We start from the raw sequence: 27,165 nt of genomic DNA on the forward strand, positions 1-27,165 counted from the left end.
TATCATGTACATGTAACATGTTTTTCATTTTTTACTTAGAAGGCATGGTGAATAAACTCCCCTCTAGATTTAATAATATTTTTATCAGCGCTTTGCAATGAATGAATGAATTTTTAGAGATTAATTTGAATTTCAATAGGAAACATTATCGTTAAAAAATATTTAAAAAAATGATAAATATTTGGGGCATTCCATAAAAAAAGTGTTGGTCATCTTCTATTTGTACCTTGACCACAAAATCTAAACATGTTTTTTTTTTTTAATATTATGCATTTCCTTTTATAATAGATCAATTATGATTGCTTATTCTAAACTTCTCTGTTTTGAATTCAGTATAGATAAGTATTCCTAAAAAGTGTATCTTGCTTTAGCATAAGTTCTCAGTTTAGTTTTTTCTTTCACTATTTTTTGTCTCTATAAATGCAGTTGTGAAAACAACATTTGCAAACAACCATTTTCCATCACCCACCCATTCCCACAGTTTTCAGATTGGTAAACCTGTTCAAACATATTTTATTTACATATACTTTATAAACTTTATAAAAAAAAATATATTTTTAACAAGTTATATACTAGTGTCACAAAAGGAGAGATGTTGATTATGTTACCATGAGTCTGTATGGAAACTAACTTGATTCTCCTTTAACAAAAATAAATCTTTGCACAAGATTGAATTTCAGTATTGTATTTAAATTATAGTAGTTATAGAATGAGATTGTGTGCAGGCCAATGAGGTCAATGAGAAGTGTGTCTTCAATTGAGTCTTATAAAAATAAATTTGTCTAGAATATATTGAGATGTACACTGACATCACTATATGGTACTTTATTAAATGCTTAGCTACAGTGCTAGTAATATCTCATTTTGATGTACAGTGTCATCACCAATGTTACTCCAATAAATGCCTAGCTACAGTGCTAGTAATATCTCATTGCGATGTACAGTGATATCACCAATGTTACTCCAATAAATGCCTAGCTACAGTGCTAGTAATATCTCATTGCGATGTACAGTGATATCACCAATGTTACTCCAATAAATGCCTAGCTACAGTGCTAGTAATTTCTCATTGCGATGTATTATATCACCAATGTTACTCCAATAAATGCCTAGCTACAGTGCTAGTAATTTCTCATTGCGATGTATTATATCACCAATGTTACTCCAATAAATGCCTAGCTACAGTGCTAGTAATTTCTCATTGCGATGTATTATATCACCAATGTTACTCCAATAAATGCCTAGCTACAGTGCTAGTAATTTCTCATTGCGATGTATTATATCACCAATGTTAATCCAATAAATGCCTAGCTACAGTGCTAGTAATATCTCATTGCGATGTACAGTGATATCACCGATGTTACTCCAATAAATGCCTAGCTACAGTGCTAGTAATATCTCATTGCGATGTACAGTGATATCACCGATGTTACTCCAATAAATGCCTAGCTACAGTGCTAGTAATTTCTCATTGTGATGTATTATATCACCAATGTTACTCCAATAAATGCCTAGCTACAGTGCTAGTAATTTCTCATTGCGATGTATTATATCACCAATGTTACTCCAATAAATGCCTAGCTACAGTGCTAGTAATATCTCATTGCGATGTACAGTGATATCACCAATGTTACTCCAATAAATGCCTAGCTACAGTGCTAGTAATATCTCATTGCGATGTATTATATCACCAATGTTACTCCAATAAATGCCTAGCTACAGTGCTAGTAATTTCTCATTGCGATGTATTATATCACCAATGTTACTCCAATAAATGCCTAGCTACAGTGCTAGTAATTTCTCATTGCGATGTATTATATCACCAATGTTACTCCAATAAATGCCTAGCTACAGTGCTAGTAATTTCTCATTGCGATGTATTATATCACCAATGTTACTCCAATAAATGCCTAGCTACAGTGCTAGTAATTTCTCATTGCGATGTACAGTGATATCACCAATGTTACTCCAATAAATGCCTAGCTACAGTGCTAGTAATTTCTCATTGCGATGTATTATATCACCAATGTTACTCCAATAAATGCCTAGCTACAGTGCTAGTAATTTCTCATTGCGATGTATTATATCACCAATGTTACTCCAATAAATGCCTAGCTACAGTGCTAGTAATATCTCATTGCGATGTACAGTGATATCACCAATGTTACTCCAATAAATGCCTAGCTACAGTACTAGTAATTTCTCATTGCGATGTATTATATCACCAATGTTACTCCAATAAATGCCTAGCTACAGTGCTAGTAATTTCTCATTGCGATGTATTATATCACCAATGTTACTCCAATAAATGCCTAGCTACAGTGCTAGTAATATCTCATTGCGATGTACAGTGATATCACCAATGTTACTCCAATAAATGCCTAGCTACAGTGCTAGTAATATCTCATTGCGATGTACAGTGATATCACCAATGTTACTCCAATAAATGCCTAGCTACAGTGCTAGTAATATCTCATTGCGATGTACAGTGATATCACCAATGTTACTGCAATAAATGCCTAGCTACAGTGCTAGTAATTTCTCATTGCGATGTATTATATCACCAATGTTACTCCAATAAATGCCTAGCTACAGTGCTAGTAATTTCTCATTGCGATGTATTATATCACCAATGTTACTCCAATAAATGCCTAGCTACAGTGCTAGTAATTTCTCATTGCGATGTATTATATCACCAATGTTACTCCAATAAATGCCTAGCTACAGTGCTAGTAATTTCTCATTGCGATGTATTATATCACCAATGTTACTCCAATAAATGCCTAGCTACAGTGCTAGTAATATCTCATTGCGATGTACAGTGATATCACCAATGTTACTCCAATAAATGCCTAGCTACAGTACTAGTAATTTCTCATTGCGATGTATTATATCACCAATGTTACTCCAATAAATGCCTAGCTACAGTGCTAGTAATTTCTCATTGCGATGTATTATATCACCAATGTTACTCCAATAAATGCCTAGCTACAGTGCTAGTAATTTCTCATTGCGATGTATTATATCACCAATGTTACTCCAATAAATGCCTAGCTACAGTGCTAGTAATATCTCATTGCGATGTACAGTGATATCACCAATGTTACTCCAATAAATGCCTAGCTACAGTGCTAGTAATATCTCATTGCGATGTACAGTGATATCACCAATGTTACTCCAATAAATGCCTAGCTACAGTGCTAGTAATATCTCATTGCGATGTACAGTGATATCACCAATGTTACTCCAATAAATGCCTAGCTACAGTGCTAGTAATTTCTCATTGCGATGTATTATATCACCAATGTTACTCCAATAAATGCCTAGCTACAGTGCTAGTAATTTCTCATTGCGATGTATTATATCACCAATGTTACTCCAATAAATGCCTAGCTGCGGTGCTAGTAATATCTCATTGTGATGTACAGTGATATCACCAATGTTACTCCAATAAATGCCTAGCTACAGTGCTAGTAATATCTCATTGCGATGTACAGTGATATCACCAATGTTACTCCAATAAATGCCTAGCTACAGTGCTAGTAATATCTCATTGCGATGTACAGTGATAACACCAATGTACTCCAATAAATGCCTAGCTACAGTGGTAGTAATATCTCATTGCGATGTACAGTGATATCACCAATGTTACTCCAATAAATGCCTAGCTACAGTGCTAGTAATATCTCATTGCGATGTACAGTGATATCACCAATGTTACTCCAATAAATGCCTAGCTACAGTGCTAGTAATATCTCATTGCGATGTACAGTGATATCACCAATGTTACTCCAATAAATGCCTAGCTACAGTGCTAGTAATTTCTCATTGCGATGTATTATATCACCAATGTTACTCCAATAAATGCCTAGCTACAGTGCTAGTAATTTCTCATTGCGATGTATTATATCACCAATGTTACTCCAATAAATGCCTAGCTGCGGTGCTAGTAATATCTCATTGTGATGTACAGTGATATCACCAATGTTACTCCAATAAATGCCTAGCTACAGTGGTAGTAATATCTCATTACGATGTACAGTGATATCACCAATGTTACTCCAATAAATGCCTAGCTACAGTGCTAGTAATATCTCATTGCGATGTACAGTGATATCACCAATGTAAACGCCTAGCTACAGTGTTAGTAATATCTCAATGTGGTGTACAGTGATATCACCAATGTTACTCCAATAAATGCCTAACTACAGTGCTAGTAATATCTCAATGTGGTGTACAGTGATATCACCAATGTTACTCCAATAAATGCCTAGCTACAGTGCTAGTAATATCTCAATGCGGTGTACAGTGATATCACCAATGTTACTCCAATAAATGCCTAGCTACAGTGCTAGTAATATCTCATTGCGATGTACAGTGATATCACCAATGTTACTCCAATAAATGCCTAGCTACAGTGCTAGTAATATCTCAATGCGGTGTACAGTGATATCACCAATGTTACTCCAATAAATGCCTAGCTACAGTGCTAGTAATATCTCATTGCGATGTACAGTGATATCACCAATGTTACTCCAATAAATTCCTAGCTACAGTGCTAGTAATATCTCATTGCGATGTACAGTGATATCACCAATGTAAACGCCTAGCTACAGTATTAGTAATATATCATTGCGATGTACAGTGATATCACCAATGTTACTCCAATAAATGCCTAGCTACAGTGCTAGTAATATCTCATTGCGATGTACAGTGATAACACCAATGTAAATGCCTAGCCACAGTGCTAGTAATATCTCATTGCGATGTACAGTGATATCACCAATGTTACTCCAATAAATGCCTAGCTACAGTGCTAGTAATATCTCAATGTGGTGTACAGTGATATCACCAATGTTACTCCAATAAATGCCTAGCTACAGTGCTAGTAATATCTCATTGCGATGTACAGTGATATCACCAATGTTACTCCAATAAATGCCTAGCTACAGTGCTAGAATATCTCATTGCGATGTACAGTGATATCACCAATGTTACTCCAATAAATGCCTAGCTACAGTGCTAGTAATATCTCATTGCAATGTACAGTGATATCACCAATGTAAACGCCTAGCTACAGTGCTAGTAATATCTCATGCGATGTACAGTGATATCACCAATGTTACTCCAATAAATGCTTAGCTACAGTGCTAGTAATATCTCATTGCGATGTACAGTGATAACACCAATGTAAATGCCTAGCCACAGTGCTAGTAATATCTCAATGTGGTGTACAGTGATATCACCAATGTTACTCCAATAAATGCCTAGCTACAGTGCTCGTAATATCTCATTGCAGTCATCTTTTGAATATAGATGTGGTTAGTTAAATGAAATTCAAAACATTTAGCGAATGTATTGTATGTATGAGACACTGATGATGAATACTAGTATATGTTTATGCTTTTGCTGATATCATACGCTCCAACTTTTCTAGACACTCACAAGTAAGAGACTAATAATGCACTATCCAATGATTTGATTGGATCAAATTGTAAGAAGGACATATATGAATTGTAGCATAGGATGCCCTACAGGTCATGAATTTGGTGCTCAAGTTAATAGATACTTATTTGTCACTGTGCATTATGCGAATATATTACAGACCACCTGCTCTTCGGTCATGAAATGCACTGTGAAAATCAGCCAAAGCATTCAGGGGCTGTCTGTCAATTATGTGCAGACACCATTCAACAATTGCAAGAACAGGAAGCAATTTCTTATCTGTATAGAAAGTGAATGGTTGTCATGGTGATTTTTAGGAAATAATTATAAATATACATTGAATCTGTAAAAATATTAGTACATATAATTTATGTATCTATATATCTATATTAGAATGCTTTCGTACCCCAAGTCTGCTATTTAATCCTGATCTAATCTTAATCCTAGGGTATAATATGGTTATGATTTATTCAAAAATGAAACTACTATATAAGTCACCAAGCTCCGAAACCCATCCATCACTTTTTTCAGGTCCCATCACCAGATTCAGACACCCATCACTAGGCTGATACCCATCACCTGTAAACTCAGGTTCAGATACCTGTCACTGGAAGCCCAGATACCCATCAGCAGGCCCAGATATCCTTCACCTTGTGACCCATATTCCCGTCACCTGGTGGCTCAGCTACCCATCACATGGTGGCTCAGATGCCCATCACCTGGTGTCTCAGATACCCATTGCATGGTGGCTCAGATACCCATCACTTGGTTGATAGATAACCACCACCTAGCTCAGATACCCATCCCCTGGTGGCTCAGATACCCATCACCTGGTTGATAGATACCCACCACCTAGCTCAGATACCCATCACCTGGTGGCTTAGATACACATCACCTGGTGGCTTAGATACCCATCACCTGGTGGCTCAGATGCCCATCACCTGGTGTCTCAGATACCCATCACCTGGTGGCTCAGATACCCATCACCTGGTTGATAGATACCCATCACCTGGTGTCTCAGATACCCATTGCATGGTGGTTCAGATACCCATCACCTGGTTGATAGATACCCACCACCTAGCTCAGATACCCATCACCTGGTGGCTCAGATACCCATCACCTGGTGGCTCAGATACCCATCACCTCGTGGCTCAGATACCCATTACCTGGTGGCTCAGATACCCATCACCTGGTGGCTCAGATACCCATCATCTGGTGGCTTAGATACCCATCACCCGATGGCTTAGAAACACATCACCTGGTGGCTTAGATACCCATCACCTGGTGGCTCAGATACCCATCACCTGGTGGCTCAGATATACATCACCTGGTGGCTCAAATACCCATCACCTGGTGGCTTAGATACCCATCACCTGGTGGCTCAGATACCCATTACCTGGTGGCTCAGATACCCATCACCTGGTGGCTCAGATACACATCACCTGGTGGCTCAGATACCCATCACCTGGTGGCTTAGATACCCATCACCTGGTGGCTTAGATACCCATCACCTGGTGGCTCAGATACCCATCACCTCGTGGATTAGATACCCATCACCCGATGGCATAGATACCAATCACCTGGTTGATCAGATACCCACCACCTGGTGGCTCAGATACCCATCGCCTCGTGGCTCAGATAACCATCATCTGGTGGCTCAGATACCCATCACCTGATGGCTTAGATACCCATCACCCGATGGCTTAGATACCCATCACCTGGTGGCTTAGATACCCATCACCTGGTGGCTTAGATACCCATCACCCGATGGCTTAGATACCAATCACCTGGTTGATCAGATACCCATCACCTGGTGGCTCAGATACCCATCACCTGGTGGCTCAGGTACCCATCATCTGGTGGCACAGATACCCATCACCTGGTGGCTCAGATACTCATCACCTTGTGGCTCAGATACCCATCACCTTGTGGCTCAGATACCCATCACCTTGTGGCTCAGATACCCATCACCTGGTGGCTCAGATACCCATCACCTGGTGGCTCAGATACCCATCACCTGGTGGCTCAGATATCCATCACCTGGTGGCTCAGATAACCATCACCTGGTGGCTTAGATACCCATCATCCGATGGCTTAAGTACCCATCACCTCGTGGCTTAGATATCCATTACCTCGTGGCTTAGATACCCATCACCTGGTGGCTTAGATAACCATCACCCGATGGCTTAGATACCCATCACCCGATGGCTTAGATACCCATCACCTCGTGGCTTAGATATCCATTACCTCGTGGCTTAGATACCCATCACCTTATGGCTTAGATACCCATCACCTCGTGGCTTAGATACACATCACCCGATGGCTTAGATACCCATCACCCGATGGCTTAGATACCCATCACCTGGTGGCTTAGATAACCATCACCCGATGGCTTAGATACCCATCACCCGATGGCTTAGATACCCATCACCTCGTGGCTTAGATATCCATTACCTCGTGGCTTAGATACCCATCACCCTACGGCTTAGATACCCATCACCTGGTGGCTTAGATAACCATCACTCGATGGCTTAGATACCCATCATCCGATGGCTTAGATACCCATTACCTCGTGGCTTAGATATCCATTACCTCGTGGCTTAGATACCCATCACCCTATGGCTTAGATACCCATCACCTCGTGGCTTAGATATCCATTACCTCGTGGCTTAGATACCCATCACCCTATGGCTCATATACCCATCACCTTGTGGCTTAGATACTCATCACCTGGTGGCTCAGATACCCATCACCTGGTGGCTCAGATACCCATCACCTTGTGGCTCAGATACCCATCACCTGGTGGCTCAGATACCCATCACCTGGTGGCTCAGATACCCATTACCTGGTGGCTCAGATACCCATCACTTGGTGGCTCAGATAACCATCACCCGGTGGCTTAGATAACCATCATCCGATGGCTTAGATACCCATCACCTGGTGGCTTAGATACCCATCACCTGGTGGCTTAGATACCCATCACCTGGTGGCTTAGATACACATCACCTGGTGGCTTAGATAACCATCACCCGATGGCTTAGATACCCATCACCTGGTGGCTTAGATACCCATCACCTGGTGGCTTAGATACCCATCACCTTGTGGCTTAGATAACCTTCACCCGATGGCTTAGATACCCATCACCTCGTGGATTAGATACCCATCACCCGATGGCTTAGATATCCATTACCTCGTGGCTTAGATACCCATCACCTTATGGCTTTGATACCCATCACCTCGTGGCTTAGATACCCATCACCTGGTGGCTCAGATACCCATCACCTGGTGGCTCAGATACTCATCACCTTGTGGCTCAGGTACCCATCACCTTGTGGCTTAGATACCCATCACCTGGTGGCTCAGATACCCATCACCTGGTGGCTCAGATACCCATCACCTTGTGGCTTAGATACCCATCACCCGATGGCTTAGATACCCATCACCTCGTGGCTCAGATATCCATCACCTGGTGGCTCAAATACCCATCACCTGGTGGCTTAGATACCCATCACCTCGTGGCTTAGATACCCATCACCTGGTGGCTTAGATACCCATCACCTCGTGGCTTAGATACCCATCACCTGGTGGCTTAGATACCCATCACCTCGTGGCTTAGATACCCATCACCTCGTGAAGACATCCATTCCCCGGCAGAAGACTACGTAAACAATATGTTGACAATGGTATGAAATACATTACTAGCCACATATACTGAACAAAAATATTGTACTACACATTTTTTGAAAGTATAATATAATCTCAGATGTGTCTTCGTTGCACTGTAATCTGCATCTTTCCACCCAATGGTTGTTGACACATATAGTAACAAATAACATGTAGTCGCCACACTACAACGTATAGTTTTACAACAGCCACAAATCACATACAGAATGTGATATATAAATCACCTATACAACATTACAATCAATATTATTGTAAGTTGTCATAGTTGTATAACATGTCCACAGGCAACCATTTCTCCGTATCTGAGAAACCAAAGAATTCCAATTATTTTATCAGAACTGCAGATTTAACTAGCTGTCATTTGCCTGTGGCAATGCCAATGTGTCTGCCTTTTTATGAGATTTTATTTTAATTCGTATAAAAAAGTGATTGTTTTTATTTTATTATTTTTATTATTATTTAATTCTCTCATAATAAAATAGACGTGTTTAATGAACCATTCTGTCCCAAGAGACAGGAACTGCCTTAATTAATTAATCTTAGGCTACTGTCCTGTACAAGAAAATGGTTGAATTTATTTTGCCCATGATTTTGTTTATCAATTTTAAATCACTGTACTTGGTGTTGTTTTTTCACAAATGTGGCCGCCATGTTTAGATTATTACTCGTTTCTCCATGGCAACCCAATCACATTATTTGAATTAATCATAATCGAAATATATTTGTTAATGACACAAAAGGTATGGTTATGAAAAAATATTATATAAATCGTCACTGATATAGTGACTCCCCAGACCAGTTAAATATCGGGAATACAATTTTGTTTAATAATTAAATAGCACAAAATTAAATTGCAAATTAGTTCGTGCTTTGATTAGCTCAGTAGGAATGTATAGACTATAAAAAGATAGGTACTAACACAACGAGAAACATTTTCCACTCTACTAAAACGAGAAATGAAATATTTCAATTAGTATATAAATGAATGACATGAAATAGTATTTCCTTCCAACAAATGTTTGATACACGTGTTCAATTCCATTGATAAATTTGCCATTATTTCTGTCATCACTGTCCCTTTACAGTTTCAACTGACATTTACTGTCATTTGAATATGCCTTATAAAATGAAGCCGGGGAGAAAAAACGTCTTGCCCTGAACAGAAAGCTTGTTTTCAACGCCTAAACGACTGTCTTTTCCGCAATAATGGCTCCCATCGGTGCCATGTCCATTAAATACAGTTCATAAAGCAGACGTCACTGAGAGAGGCAGCTGCAAGATTTACGGCTAGAATTGTCACAATCTGACAGATGAGCATGGCCATTTTCTTGTTTTTTGTGATTTATTGTGACTACATAATGTAATAATTTAGCAAAAAGTGAATAAATAAATATTGTCAGGTGTGTGTGTGTGAATAAAAAAAAGGAAAAAAAATATAATCCTTTCAGCCCTCATATTTAACATATTCCCTTGGAGCTAAACTACTAATCCATCCACGAAGAAGACAGCACATCACTTAAACATCAGTTTCGTTAAATAAAACATGACGTGTTCACATATGACCTTTGGCGCAATAATCTTTCCAGTCAACCTCAGACGAAATGTCAAAATAAATTTGGCTGCAGATTAAATGTATTAACCAGCTTTACCCTGCCACTTAAGGCGCATCAAATTCGTATATATTTAGTCAGTAAATAAGCCAACATTTTCTTTGTATTCAACCTTCAAGTCCTAGTCTGAGTGCATTAACGTTTTAAGTGTTTTCATTGAATAATAAGTCAATATTTCCATTCCATTTAAACTGCTGGACAATTTGAATTATTCAATAGTCCGACTAGGTTAGCAACGTTTAGGCTCGATCAAGATTCTTGCACAACGAGCACGGTAACCTGCTCAGAACTGAACAAGACGACTAAAATTGTTTCTGAATTTGGCGGTAATTTCAAAACTACCTACCAAATTACAATGTGATGAATAAACATATTGTGGGTCAGTTGAATCATTGATAGATATAGACTATAAGCCGCAAACGAGGATGAATGCAAATGAGGAAAAACAGTCACGTGACCAGTCTACTAGCTGAGTGTTGCAAAAGAATTTTTTTTTAAAATGTCATGACCACTGGTTCATTATTTTCTCTGGTCTAACAATTTTATAATAATGAAATTCTGAAAAAGAATATCTACGCCGTGATTAACATTGTGGACAAGTTAATTACTATTTCACAACACTGAAACAATTAGTATAAAAACGTTAATGAAATTATTCATTATCAGTAGCGTGTAACATTAATATTTAATACAATGTAATATGTATGTGTGTTAACTAATGGATGGACAGACAATATTACAGATACTGGGAAATATTCTGTGTTAGACATTTAAAGGGCGGCAGTCGTCGTGCCGCGTCCTGTTCGATATGGGACTCATAACGACGTATACAACGCGAATAAAATACATTGTTTATTTACATGCAATTCGAACACGCGCTGCGCGACGACCACCGCGCTTTAACTGCTTCTCTGAAACTTCTGTTCATACGTCTGATGATAAAGGCAATCTTTTAGATTGCAAAATAATTCTTCAAAGAAAAAGCTGAACTCAGATAATTTGAGAAAAATGTAGGTAGATAGATACCTGCTGCAAAATGTATCTCAAATTATTCTTATTTGAATATTTTAATCATTTATATTCTTACATGTTCATTTTATTCAAATTTTGGAGGTCACTCAAAAGAATAATTCCATACGTGCATATTAACGTATTCCAAGAAGAGACGTCTTGACTAAAATGTTAAGAAACAGAAGATTATGGATTACATGCCTGGGGCTTGAAAAGCATCGGTTTACATACAATTTCATATTCATCAATACTTTGTTGTCCTGCTGTTCTAGCTTAAAATGAAAATTTAAACCGGGCAGTGGTTGTTGCGAAATGGCGCTTTTAAGACAATATTGGAACTCTCGTTAACACTTTATTTTGTGTATGTTACTACATTACATCAACTGCCCGATGAAATGTCGATGTAGTGTTCTTTTTGTTGTTTATGGTAATCAAAGGACCGACTGTTATCGTCGTACAACGCGTTCTGTATTTCGGACAATCAAATGATACATTAACGTCACTGAGTTGTACATGTCGAATAAACTCATATCGCGTACGGCGTGTATTTACGACCAGCGTTCTTTAAAATGAAGATGAGGTCCCTTCTGGTAAATAACGCTAACGTTATAGATGGGTTGGCCGGCGAGATAAGCACTTGGAAACGTGAGATGGGTTTATATCGAGAAATTAGCTCCAAAATGAATAATAATGGCAAATTTGTTCCGCGGAAATCTAAAGAAATACAGCCTAATGACGCGCGTGCACGTATTCGCGTGAGTTGAATTGTAACTCAATGCACAGTGAAGATGTATAAAGACGGGTAGGGTCATTGGGTCAAAAAAAAATCGATTGTGCCATATTATAATATTCGTGACCTCCGACCTCTGAAGAATGGAATATAGTAGCATAGGTCTGGATGTATTGAAAGTGTGTCTCGTCTGAAGTGACTGTACGGCGCTGAATCTGTAATTGTACAATTTTTTTTTCATGATATAACACACAAAATATTACTTTACATGGCGGTGTATGGAAAGAAAAGCAGAGGAAAGAATAATAATACAGATTTGGTCTGGTATAACATGTAATTACATTGTTGCCCAACATCTAACCAATTATATAGTGGTTTCCATTTCTGGTAATGGATAAGTTCTTTGTTTTTTGTTTATTGCGATTTCTAGTTCAATGTTTCTATTTCCCCTGACCAAGCTTTTATAAGCATATTTTGTTAGTTGAACATTCTGAACCCTGCAGTGTATATATTCTTTCAAATAGTGAAATAAAATGATTTAGTAATATATTTTCAGGTTCACATGGACCTATAATAATATTTTCGACAATTACAAAAATTATTAGCTATCGTGTTGCAACTGTCTCCACAGTTTCTTTACAACATTACAATTAACAACTAGATGTTATAATGCTTGTTCTTCTTTTTCAAATACGGATTCATCGTAGTTGCACGTAACTTGTTTTCAATAATCCCTTCAATATATCTTTCCATCCGGCCTGACTTCCAGAAACAAACCGTTTAACCCACATAATCTGTTTTGAAAAATGAGTCCACCTCAATCATATCTGAAATGGGAGGTTCCAAGAATTTCAATTTTCAGAATTACTATTCCATTCGACCGTTTAGTATATATAAATTAATTGATAGCGAGATAATTATTCATACCAATCAGAAACAAAACTTACGTTATGTGATTAAAAACGGAATGACGTAGCATGTGGTAATTGAAGAAAGTTAATACTGACGTATACCACCTTCACTGGGATAGTGTTATACGGTTGTGTTCGATATTACAGATAGTAATTGCAGTATACAGAATGTTAACACTGATGTATATCACCTTCACTGGGATAGTGTTATACAGTTGTGTTCGATATTACAGATAGTAATTGCAGTATACAGAATGTTAATACTGACGTATACCACCTTCACTGGGATAGTGTTATACAGTTGTGTTCGATATTACAGATGGTAATTGTAGTATACAGAATGTTAATACTGGTGTATATCACCTTCACTGGGATAGTGTTATACAGTTGTATTCGATATTACAGATGGTAATTGCAGTATACAGAATGTTACTACTGATGTATATCACCTTCACTGGGATAGTGTTATACAGTTGTGTTCGATATTACAGATGGTAATTGTAGTATACAGAATGTTAATACTGATGTATATCACCTTCACTGGGATAGTGTTATACAGTTGTGTTCGATATTACAGATGGTAATTGTAGTATACAGAATGTTAATACTGATGTATATCATCTTCACTGGGATAGTGCTATACAGTTGTGTTCGATATTACAGAAGGTAATTGCAGTATACAGAATGTTAATACTGATGTATATCACCTTCACTGGGATAGTGTTATACAGTTGTATTCGATATTACAGAAGGTAATTGCAGTATACAGAATGTTAATACTGGTGTATATCACCTTCACTGGGATAGTGTTATACAGTTGTATTCGATATTACAGATAGTAATTGCAGTATACAGAATGTTAACACTGGCGTATATCACCTTCACTGGGATAGTGTTATACAGTTGTATTCGATATTACAGATAGTAATTGCAGTATACAGAATGTTAACACTGGCGTATATCACCTTCACTGGGATAGTGTTATACAGTTGTATTCGATATTACAGATGGTAATTGTAGTATACAGAATGTTAACACTGGTGTATATCATCTTCACTGGGATAGTATTATACAGTTGTATTCGATATTACAGATAGTAATTGCAGTATACAGAATATTAATAATGATGTATATCACCTTCACTGGGATAGTGTTATACAGTTGTATTCGATATTACAGATAGTAATTGCAGTATACAGAATGTTAACACTGGCGTATATCACCTTCACTGGGATAGTGTTATACAGTTGTATTCGATATTACAGATGGTAATTGCAGTATACAGAATGTTAATACTGATGTATATCACCTTCACTGGGATAGTGCTATACAGTTGTATTCGATATTACAGATAGTAATTGTAGTATACAGAATGTTACTACTGATGTATATCACCTTCACTAGGATAGTGTTATATAGTTGCGTTCGATATTACAGATGGTAATTGCAGTATACAGAATGTTAATACTGGCGTATATCACCTTCACTGGGATAGTGTTATACAGTTGTGTTCGATATTACAGATGGTATTTGCAGTATACAGAATGTTAATACTGGTGTATATCACCTTCACTGGGATAGTGTTATACAGTTGTATTCGATATTACAGATGGTAATTGCAGTATACAGAATGTTACTACTGATGTATATCACCTTCACTAGGATAGTGTTATACAGTTGTGTTCGATATTACAGATGGTAATTGTAGTATACAGAATGTTAATACTGATGTATATCACCTTCACTGGGATAGTGTTATACAGTTGTGTTCGATATTACAGATGGTAATTGTAGTATACAGAATGTTAATACTGATGTATATCATCTTCACTGGGATAGTGCTATACAGTTGTGTTCGATATTACAGAAGGTAATTGCAGTATACAGAATGTTAATACTGATGTATATCACCTTCACTGGCATAGTGTTATACAGTTGTATTCGATATTACAGAAGGTAATTGCAGTATACAGAATGTTAATACTGGTGTATATCACCTTCACTGGGATAGTGTTATACAGTTGTATTCGATATTACAGATAGTAATTGCAGTATACAGAATGTTAACACTGGCGTATATCACCTTCACTGGGATAGTGTTATACAGTTGTATTCGATATTACAGATAGTAATTGCAGTATACAGAATGTTAACACTGGCGTATATCACCTTCACTGGGATAGTGTTATACAGTTGTATTCGATATTACAGATGGTAATTGTAGTATACAGAATGTTAACACTGGTGTATATCATCTTCACTGGGATAGTATTATACAGTTGTATTCGATATTACAGATAGTAATTGCAGTATACAGAATATTAATAATGATGTATATCACCTTCACTGGGATAGTGTTATACAGTTGTATTCGATATTACAGATAGTAATTGCAGTATACAGAATGTTAACACTGGCGTATATCACCTTCACTGGGATAGTGTTATACAGTTGTATTCGATATTACAGATGGTAATTGTAGTATACAGAATGTTAATACTGATGTATATCATCTTCACTGGGATAGTGCTATACAGTTGTGTTCGATATTACAGAAGGTAATTGCAGTATACAGAATGTTAATACTGATGTATATCACCTTCACTGGGATAGTGTTATACAGTTGTATTCGATATTACAGAAGGTAATTGCAGTATACAGAATGTTAATACTGGTGTATATCACCTTCACTGGGATAGTGTTATACAGTTGTATTCGATATTACAGATAGTAATTGCAGTATACAGAATGTTAACACTGGCGTATATCACCTTCACTGGGATAGTGTTATACAGTTGTATTCGATATTACAGATAGTAATTGCAGTATACAGAATGTTAACACTGGCGTATATCACCTTCACTGGGATAGTGTTATACAGTTGTATTCGATATTACAGATGGTAATTGTAGTATACAGAATGTTAACACTGGTGTATATCATCTTCACTGGGATAGTATTATACAGTTGTATTCGATATTACAGATAGTAATTGCAGTATACAGAATATTAATAATGATGTATATCACCTTCACTGGGATAGTGTTATACAGTTGTATTCGATATTACAGATAGTAATTGCAGTATACAGAATGTTAACACTGGCGTATATCACCTTCACTGGGATAGTGTTATACAGTTGTATTCGATATTACAGATGGTAATTGCAGTATACAGAATGTTAATACTGATGTATATCACCTTCACTGGGATAGTGCTATACAGTTGTATTCGATATTACAGATAGTAATTGTAGTATACAGAATGTTACTACTGATGTATATCACCTTCACTAGGATAGTGTTATATAGTTGCGTTCGATATTACAGATGGTAATTGCAGTATACAGAATGTTAATACTGGCGTATATCACCTTCACTGGGATAGTGTTATACAGTTGTGTTCGATATTACAGATGGTAATTGCAGTATACAGAACGTTACTACTGATGTATATCACCTTCACTAGGTTAGTGTTATATACTTGTATTCGATATTACAGATGGTAATTGTAGTATACAGAATGTTAATACTGGTGTATATCACCTTCACTAGGATAGTGTTATATAGTTGTATTCGATATTACAGATAGTAATTGCAGTATACAGAATGTTAATACTGGTGTATATCACCTTCACTAGGATAGTGTTATATAGTTGTATTCGATATTACAGATGGTAATTGTAGTATACAGAATGTTAATACTGGTGTATATCACCTTCACTAGGATAGTGTTATATAGTTGTGTTCGATATTACAGATAGCAATTGCAGTATACAGAATGTTAATACTGGTGTATATCACCTTCACTAGGATAGTGTTATACAGTTGTGTTCGATATTACAGATAGTAATTGTAGTATACAGAATGTTAATACTGGTGTATATCACCTTCACTAGGATAGTGTTATATAGTTGTATTCGATATTACAGATGGTAATTGTAGTATACAGAATGTTAATACCGGTGTATATCACCTTCACTAGGTTAGTGTTATATACTTGTATTCGATATTACAGATGGTAATTGTAGTATACAGAATGTTAATACTGGTGTATATCACCTTCACTAGGATAGTGTTATATAGTTGTATTCGATATTACAGATAGTAATTTCAGTATACAGAATGTTAATACTGGTGTATATCACCTTCACTGGGATAGAGTTATACAGTTGTATTCGATATTACAGATAGTAATTGCAGTATACAGAATGTTAATACTGGTGTATATCACCTTCACTGGGATAGTGTTATACAGTTGTATTCGATATTACAGATGGTAATTGCAGTATACAGAATGTTAATACTGGTGTATATCACCTTCACTGGGATAGTGTTATACAGTTGTATTCGCTATTACAGATAGTAATTGCAATATACAGAATGTTAATACTGGTGTATATCACCTTCACTAGGATAGTGTTATATAGTTGTGTTCGATATTACAGATGGTAATTGCAGTATACAGAATGTTAATACTGGTGTATATCACCTTCACTAGGATAGTGTTATATAGTTGTATTCGATATTACAGATAGTAATTGCAGTATACAGAATGTTAATACTGGTGTATATCACCTTCACTGGGATAGTGTTATACAGTTGTATTCGATATGACAGATAGTAATTACAGTATACAGACTGTTAACACTGATGTATATCACCTTCACTGGGATAGTGTTATACAGTTGTATTCGATATTACATATAGTAATTGCAGTATACAGAATGTTAATACTGGTGTATATCACCTTCACTGGGATAGTGTTATACAGTTGTATTCGATATTACAGATAGTAATTGCAGTATACAGAATGTTAATACTGGTGTATATCACCTTCACTAGGATAGTGTTATACAGTTGTGTTCGATATTACAGATAGTAATTGCAGTATACAGAATGTTAACACTGATGTATATCACCTTCACTGGGATAGTGTTATACAGTTGTATTCGATATTACAGATAGTAATTGCAGTATACAGAATGTTAATACTGGTGTATATCACCTTCACTGGGATAGTGTTATACAGTTGTATTCGATATTACAGATAGTAATTGCAGTATACAGAATGTTAATACTGGTGTATATCACCTTCACTGGGATAGTGTTATACAGTTGTATTCGATATTACAGATAGTAATTGCAGTATACAGAATGTTAATACTGGTGTATATCACCTTCACTAGGATAGTGTTATACAGTTGTGTTCGATATTACAGATAGTAATTGCAGTATACAGAATGTTAACACTGATGTATATCACCTTCACTGGGATAGTGTTATACAGTTGTATTCGATATTACAGATAGTAATTGCAGTATACAGAATGTTAACACTGATGTATATCACCTTCACTGGGATAGTGTTATACAGTTGTATTCGATATTACAGATAGTAATTGCAGTATACAGAATGTTAATACTGGTGTATATCACCTTCACTGGGATAGTGTTATACAGTTGTATTCGATATTACAGATGGTAATTGCAGTATACAGAATGTTAATACTGGTGTATATCACCTTCACTAGGATAGTGTTATACAGTTGTGTTCGATATTACAGATAGTAATTGCGGTATACAGAATGTTAACACTGATGTATATCACCTTCACTGGGATAGTGTTATACAGTTGTATTCGATATTACAGATAGTAATTGCAGTATACAGAATGTTAATACTGGTGTATATCACCTTCACTGGGATAGTGTTATACAGTTGTATTCGATATTACAGATAGTAATTGCAGTATACAGAATGTTAATACTGGTGTATATCACCTTCACTGGGATAGTGTTATACAGTTGTATTCGATATTACAGATGGTAATTGCAGTATACAGAATGTTAATACTGGTGTATATCACCTTCACTGGGATAGTGTTATACAGTTGTATTCGCTATTACAGATAGTAATTGCAGTATACAGAATGTTAATACTGGTGTATATCACCTTCACTAGGATAGTGTTATATAGTTGTGTTCGATATTACAGATGGTAATTGCAGTATACAGAATGTTAATACTGGTGTATATCACCTTCACTAGGATAGTGTTATATAGTTGTATTCGATATTACAGATAGTAATTGCAGTATACAGAATGTTAATACTGGTGTATATCACCTTCACTGGGATAGTGTTATACAGTTGTATTCGATATGACAGATAGTAATTGCAGTATACAGACTGTTAACAATGATGTATATCACCTTCACTGGGATAGTGTTATACAGTTGTATTCGATATTACAGATAGTAATTGCAGTATACAGAATGTTAATACTGGTGTATATCACCTTCACTGGGATAGTGTTAGACAGTTGTATTCGATATTACAGATAGTAATTGCAGTATACAGAATGTTAACACTGATGTATATCACCTTCACTGGGATAGTGTTATACAGTTGTATTCGATATTACAGATAGTAATTGCAGTATACAGAATGTTAATACTGGTGTATATCACCTTCACTGGGATAGTGTTATACAGTTGTATTCGATATTACAGATAGTAATTGCAGTATACAGAATGTTAATACTGGTGTATATCACCTTCACTAGGATAGTGTTATACAGTTGTGTTCGATATTACAGATAGTAATTGCAGTATACAGAATGTTAACACTGATGTATATCACCTTCACTGGGATAGTGTTATACAGTTGTATTCGATATTACAGATAGTAATTGCAGTATACAGAATGTTAATACTGGTGTATATCACCTTCACTGGGATAGTGTTATACAGTTGTATTCGATATTACAGATAGTAATTGCAGTATACAGAATGTTAACACTGATGTATATCACCTTCACTGGGATAGTGTTATACAGTTGTATTCGATATTACAGATAGTAATTGCAGTATACAGAATGTTAATACTGGTGTATATCACCTTCACTGGGATAGTGTTATACAGTTGTATTCGATATTACAGATAGTAATTGCAGTATACAGAATGTTAACACTGATGTATATCACCTTCACTGTGATAGTGTTATACAGTTGTATTCGATATTACAGATAGTAATTGCAGTATACAGAATGTTAATACTGGTGTATATCACCTTCACTGGGATAGTGTTATACAGTTGTATTCGATATTACAGATAGTAATTGCAGTATACAGAATGTTAATACTGGTGTATATCACCTTCACTAGGATAGTGTTAAATAGTTGTATTCGATATTACAGATGGTAATTGCAGTATACAGAATGTTAATACTGGTGTATATCACCTTCACTGGGATAGTGTTATACAGTTGTATTCGCTATTACAGATAGTAATTGCAGTATACAGAATGTTAATACTGGTGTATATCACCTTCACTAGGATAGTATTATATAGTTGTGTTCGATATTACAGATGGTAATTGCAGTATACAGAATGTTAATACTGGTGTATATCACCTTCACTAGGATAGTGTTATATAGTTGTATTCGATATTACAGATAGTAATTGCAGTATACAGAATGTTAATACTGGTGTATATCACCTTCACTGGGATAGTGTTATACAGTTGTATTCGATATGACAGATAGTAATTACAGTATACAGACTGTTAACACTGATGTATATCACCTTCACTGGGATAGTGTTATACAGTTGTATTCGATATTACAGATAGTAATTGTAGTATACAGAATGTTAATACTGGTGTATATCACCTTCACTGGGATAGTGTTATACAGTTGTATTCGATATTACAGATAGTAATTGCAGTATACAGAATGTTAACACTGATGTATATCACCTTCACTGGGATAGTGTTATACAGTTGTATTCGATATTACAGATAGTAATTGCAGTATACAGAATGTTAATACTGGTGTATATCACCTTCACTAGGATAGTGTTATACAGTTGTGTTCGATATTACAGATAGTAATTGCAGTATACAGAATGTTAACACTGATGTATATCACCTTCACTGGGATAGTGTTATACAGTTGTATTCGATATTACAGATAGTAATTGCAGTATACAGAATGTTAATACTGGTGTATATCACCTTCACTGGGATAGTGTTATACAGTTGTATTCGATATTACAGATAGTAATTGCAGTATACAGAATGTTAACACTGATGTATATCACCTTCACTGGGATAGTGTTATACAGTTGTATTCGATATTACAGATAGTAATTGCAGTATACAGAATGTTAATACTGGTGTATATCACCTTCACTGGGATAGTGTTATACAGTTGTATTCGATATTACAGATAGTAATTGCAGTATACAGAATGTTAATACTGGTGTATATCACCTTCACTGGGATAGTGTTATACAGTTGTATTCGATATTACAGATGGTAATTGCAGTATACAGAATGTTAATACTGGTGTATATCACCTTCACTGGGATAGTGTTATACAGTTGTATTCGCTATTACAGATAGTAATTGCAGTATACAGAATGTTAATACTGGTGTATATCACCTTCACTAGGATAGTGTTATATAGTTGTGTTCGATATTACAGATGGTAATTGCAGTATACAGAATGTTAATACTGGTGTATATCACCTTCACTAGGATAGTGTTATATAGTTGTATTCGATATTACAGATATAGTAATTGCAGTATACAGAATGTTAATACTGGTGTATATCACCTTCACTGGGATAGTGTTATACAGTTGTATTCGATATGACAGATAGTAATTGCAGTATACAGACTGTTAACACTGATGTATATCACCTTCACTGGGATAGTGTTATACAGTTGTATTCGATATTACAGATAGTAATTGCAGTATACAGAATGTTAATACTGGTGTATATCACCTTCACTGGGATAGTGTTATACAGTTGTATTCGATATTACAGATAGTAATTGCAGTATACAGAATGTTAACACTGATGTATATCACCTTCACTGGGATAGTGTTATACAGTTGTATTCGATATTACAGATAGTAATTGCAGTATACAGAATGTTAATACTGGTGTATATCACCTTCACTGGGATAGTGTTATACAGTTGTATTCGATATTACAGATAGTAATTGCAGTATACAGAATGTTAATACTGGTGTATATCACCTTCACTAGGATAGTGTTATACAGTTGTGTTCGATATTACAGATAGTAATTGCAGTATACAGAATGTTAACACTGATGTATATCACCTTCACTGGGATAGTGTTATACAGTTGTATTCGATATTACAGATAGTAATTGCAGTATACAGAATGTTAATACTGGTGTATATCACCTTCACTGGGATAGTGTTATACAGTTGTATTCGATATTACAGATAGTAATTGCAGTATACAGAATGTTAACACTGATGTATATCACCTTCACTGGGATAGTGTTATACAGTTGTATTCGATATTACAGATAGTAATTGCAGTATACAGAATGTTAATACTGGTGTATATCACCTTCACTGGGATAGTGTTATACAGTTGTATTCGATATTACAGATAGTAATTGCAGTATACAGAATGTTAACACTGATGTATATCACCTTCACTGGGATAGTGTTATACAGTTGTATTCGATATTACAGATAGTAATTGCAGTATACAGAATGTTAATACTGGTGTATATCACCTTCACTGGGATAGTGTTATACAGTTGTATTCGATATTACAGATAGTAATTGCAGTATACAGAATGTTAATACTGGTGTATATCACCTTCACTAGGATAGTGTTATATAGTTGTGTTCGATATTACAGATGGTAATTGCAGTATACAGAATATTAATACTGGTGTATATCACCTTCACTGGGATAGTGTTATACAGTTGTATTCGATATTACAGATAGTAATTGCAGTATACAGAATGTTAATACTGGTGTATATCACCTTCACTGGGATAGTGTTATACAGTTGTATTCGATATTACAGATAGTAATTGCAGTATACAGAATGTTAACACTGATGTATATCACCTTCACTGGGATAGTGTTATACAGTTGTATTCGATATTACAGATAGTAATTGCAGTATACAGAATGTTAATACTGGTGTATATCACCTTCACTGGGATAGTGTTATACAGTTGTATTCGATATTACAGATAGTAATTGCAGTATACAGAATGTTAATACTGGTGTATATCACCTTCACTAGGATAGTGTTATACAGTTGTATTCGATATTACAGATAGTAATTGCAGTATACAGAATGTTAATACTGGTGTATATCACCTTCACTGGGATAGTGTTATACAGTTGTATTCGATATTACAGATAGTAATTGCAGTATACAGAATGTTAATACTGGTGTATATCACCTTCACTAGGATAGTGTTATACAGTTGTGTTCGATATTACAGATAGTAATTGCAGTATACAGAATGTTAACACTGATGTATATCACCTTCACTGGGATAGTGTTATACAGTTGTATTCGATATTACAGATAGTAATTGCAGTATACAGAATGTTAACACTGATGTATATCACCTTCACTGGGATAGTGTTATACAGTTGTATTCGATATTACAGATAGTAATTGCAGTATACAGAATGTTAATACTGGTGTATATCACCTTCACTGGGATAGTGTTATACAGTTGTATTCGATATTACAGATAGTAATTGCAGTATACAGAATGTTAATACTGGTGTATATCACCTTCACTGGGATAGTGCTATACAGTTGTGTTCGATATTACAGATAGTAATTGCAGTATACAGAATGTTAATACTGGTGTATATCACCTTCACTGGGATAGTGTTATACAGTTGTATTCGATATTACAGATAGTAATTGCAGTATACAGAATGTTAATACTGGTGTATATCACCTTCACTGCGATAGTGTTATACAGTTGTATTCGATATTACAGATAGTAATTGCAGTATACAGAATGTTAATACTGGTGTATATCACCTTCAGTGGGATAGTGTTATACAGTTGTATTCGATATTACAGATAGTAATTACAGTATACAGAATGTTAATACTGGTGTATATCACCTTCACTGGGATAGTGTTATACAGTTGTATTCGATATTACAGATGGTAATTGTAGTATACAGAATGTTAATACTGGTGTATATCACCTTCACTGGGATAGTGTTATACAGTTGTGTTCGATATTACAGATAGTAATTGCAGTATACAGAATGTTAATACTGGTGTATATCACCTTCAATTGGATAGTGTTATACAGTTGTATTCGATATTACAGATAGTAATTGTAGTAAACAGAATGTGTAATTTATAATAACCTCCATACCATCGACCATTTTTCGTCACCTTGATGTGTAAGTTATGCCCACTTTGACGCATGACCTTTTTGTAGTGGTACTAGTATGTGACAAATAACAATACGTCATAGTATTTTAACAGAATTGGTTCAGTTGTTACCTCGATAAGACATGCCCTAATACGACGTTGATCGGAAATAATTCCCCGGGCGGGGATTCCACCGGATTTAAATCGCCTACGTCCCCTTGCAGATGTTCTTAGTTGCTATGTATAAGGTGGTGTGTGATGTTGTTATGGTTTGGAACAAGTAGACTCGTGATATGCGTTACCCGTGGATTACGAGTATTTTCACAAACACCCGTACAGGTTCTAATTGACAAGTGTAATTTCAGTAACTATCAAATAAGAGAACACAGCAGATAAAAAAAACACGTACCCTGACTTCCATTATACCAAACATCACTGTGCATTAAACCTCTCAAGGTCATTTTTGTCACCAAAATGATTGGTGCAACATTTCGAACATTTTTATATATTGTTTATGACTTTTATGATTTTGAAACAAATGGAGATAATCTGGTTTTGTCCACGAGTTTTAATTTCACAGGTCGCCACGTCTTACTTTGTACGTGTTTAGACTAAGCTTTCGAAACTATAGAATAAAATATAATGACGAGTACACTGAAGTTAGCAAAGGCATGTACGCTATTATTTATTCAGAAACATGAATATTCATAAACGCAAATGCGACATTGTATAAGCTCGTGCTGTGACGTGGGCTGACTGTTGATGCGCGAGCGCTTTGAGAAATGATTTTTTTATTTTAAAGTGACTGGTTCCAAATGAAAGCAGCTGAGTTTATGAATGTGTAACAGCAAATCTATTCTCTTAATGTTTATAAATAATTACAAATGTCAATGGCAGTTAATTCAAATCAGCCAATCGACATCATTAAAAAATGTCCCAATGTTTTCCCATCAGCCTGTTTCAGTTTGTATATATAATAACAACGAAAGGATTGGATTTGTTGTGTCGAAAGAAAGTATATTTATAAGACTTCAGTGTAGTTTATAATAAAGAATGTCCGATGTTAATTAGTTGCGATAGAAGTATTGTAGACATTTATAAAGAATTGTTGTTTGATTTGCTGGGAACAAAATACCAATTCGAGAGCGGACGTGTCATTAACAATGATCCAAAAACCTACTTAAGGAACGAGGTAAAAGTCGGTCGCTTTAGCAATCATGGAACGTACCTGTAACGAATATCAAACGTGCGTAGTTCACTATTGCCATGTCAACCAAACGCTTCAATTGTGGATGCAGGGGAATTACGTCTGACCCCGGGGTCTGACTTCGCAACATTTAACGCATCATCATGCCCTGGAAGTCGGTCTTTTTTTCACGCAGCGGTAGATATGTTTAAAGCGGGAGTGTCGTCACCTGCGCACGCGCGGGAATTGAGTCCCAAGCGACGATAACAACACACGCTAAAAACGCAAAAGCTCATGGGTAGACGTTTGTTTGTAAACAATAACACGCTATGGCTATCTGACGCATGCGCAGGTGACGACTCCCCCGCTTTAACCTCTCCACTTGACCTATTCACAGTAAATGAACTCTTTCAAGGAAGTCTATAAAAGTCGTTAATCCCAACTTATTTGTGAGTTGCGGTATTTTCGTTTATATAGCCGCAATTTAATGAAAATCTGCCCATCACCAAAATTCCCACCGGAACAAGCAATCAAAATCGTCTAAACTTTTAACAAGTGTTGATGCTGCAGACAGCGTTAAAGGGCGGTGGTCGTCGCGCCGCGTCCTGTTCGATATGAGACTCATAGCGACGTATACAACGCGTGTAAAATACATTGCTTGTTTACATGAAATTCGACACGCGCTGTGCGACGACTACCGCCCTTTAACCTTTTATAAGTAGATATAAAACTGCAGAAGTGAGTAACGGCGTGGGTTTAGGTGACCAAGTGGCCAGGTAATTGATTAAAATGTAGTCTGGGAGATAACGTATATATGACTGGAGGATGAAAAGGGGGATGTTGCGATAATCCTGGCTTTTCAAATTACGATCTATTCTTCACGTTAATTATCGGCAATATCGACCTAACTCCACTGAAAGGTGCTTGAGTGGTGTACACGGTGCTGCTATTATTCCAATCAATTCAATTTAATTTAACTCGTCGTGTGGTTATTCTGTTCATCATGGCTTTGGACATGTATCAGTCATGCGTACTTAGTAAAATTAGGGGTTGTCCGTCTCTTCAATTTAATCGGAGACGGTCCACCACTTCTTTTTTTTAAATCTACTATGTGAAAACAAATTAAAAATCAATTTTAATAAACCAAATGAACTATTAATGCTCACCATATATTGGGAGCATCGTAGTTGGCAAACATTTTAAATTACACCGGCGTTCAACAACGTAGATATTCCTTCCGTCCTATTATAGATGCTAACATGTGGCGTTTGAAACGGCGTTCACAAGATAGAGCGGACGTGCATAAGATAAAACGTATGCACAAGAAAAACAAGCGTGCATAAGATAAAACGGTGTGTACAAGAAAATGCAGGTGTGCATAAGA

At 36.1% G+C, this 27,165-nt stretch overlaps 1 protein-coding gene across 1 annotated transcript in view; it reads right to left on the reverse strand.

Moving 5' to 3' along the window:
* The window catches only part of LOC100373072 (uncharacterized), a 57,526-nt gene that overhangs the window by 19,677 nt on the left and 10,684 nt on the right, over positions 1-27,165 (reverse strand). The gene's annotated exons all lie outside the window — the stretch shown is intronic.

This window comes from Saccoglossus kowalevskii, chromosome 17 (genome assembly GCF_978046115.1).
Source record: "Saccoglossus kowalevskii chromosome 17, keSacKowa6.1, whole genome shotgun sequence".
NCBI classification, from domain to species: Eukaryota; Metazoa; Hemichordata; class Enteropneusta; family Harrimaniidae; genus Saccoglossus; species Saccoglossus kowalevskii.